Source organism: Lactuca sativa, chromosome 2 (genome assembly GCF_002870075.4).
Source record: "Lactuca sativa cultivar Salinas chromosome 2, Lsat_Salinas_v11, whole genome shotgun sequence".
Taxonomy (NCBI): Eukaryota; Viridiplantae; Streptophyta; class Magnoliopsida; order Asterales; family Asteraceae; genus Lactuca; species Lactuca sativa.
The window spans coordinates 223,267,214-223,267,952 of NC_056624.2; the positions used below are offsets into that span (position 1 = coordinate 223,267,214).

At 47.2% G+C, this 739-nt stretch overlaps 1 non-coding gene across 1 annotated transcript; it reads left to right on the forward strand.

Moving 5' to 3' along the window:
* Positions 1-221: 221 nt before the first annotated feature.
* On the forward strand, positions 222-328 carry LOC128132548 (small nucleolar RNA R71). The gene has a single exon (XR_008230592.1). It is a non-coding gene; the product is annotated as a small nucleolar RNA R71 (small nucleolar RNA).
* Positions 329-739: the final 411 nt, after the last annotated feature.

Genomic DNA, 739 nt, shown 5'->3' on the forward strand with positions numbered 1-739 from the left:
TGGTCATGACAACTACAATTTCTTCAGTTTGGGCTCCTCCACCGCCTTTGCTTCCATCTTGCCTCGGGTTATGGTATTCGCGGGAGTGTTTCGCAAATTCTTCAATTAGCTCCTTGACCTCCCTTGGATTTTTCTTTGTCAACGGTCCTTGAGAGTCAAGGAGTTGTCTTGTCATCACATTGACCCCATCATAAAAGATTGACATCTGTTGCTGCACATTTAGGTCATGTTGCGGGCAATTTCTGAGTAAGCCTTTGTACCGCTCCCATGCTTCGTATAGTGACTCCCCCGGCTGTTGCTCAAAGTTGGCTATTGCCTTCTTGAGTTTGGCTATCTTGGATGGCGGGCAAAACTGGTCCAGGAATTGCTCACGCATTTGAGCCCAAGTGGTGATTGTACCTGGTGGGAGTGCTTTTAACCACTCCTTAGCAGCTCCTTTGAAAGTGATGGGAAGCATCCTAAGCAAGACTGTGTTCCTATTGACATTTGGGACATTGAAGTAATCTGCAATGTCGTTGACTTCATCTAGATGCTTAAAAGCATCCTCATGATCTTTCCCGAAAAATGGGATGTCCTTCAGCGCAGTCAATATGTGTCCCTTCAGCTTGAAGGTGGCAGTGGCAGGTATTGTGGGTTGGACTAAACCGGGACCCATATCTTCTCGGATCCGCTTCTTGTATGCTCCCATGGACATTTCTTCAATTGCTGCCATCTCGTTCCTTGGCTCGTTCTCGGGTTC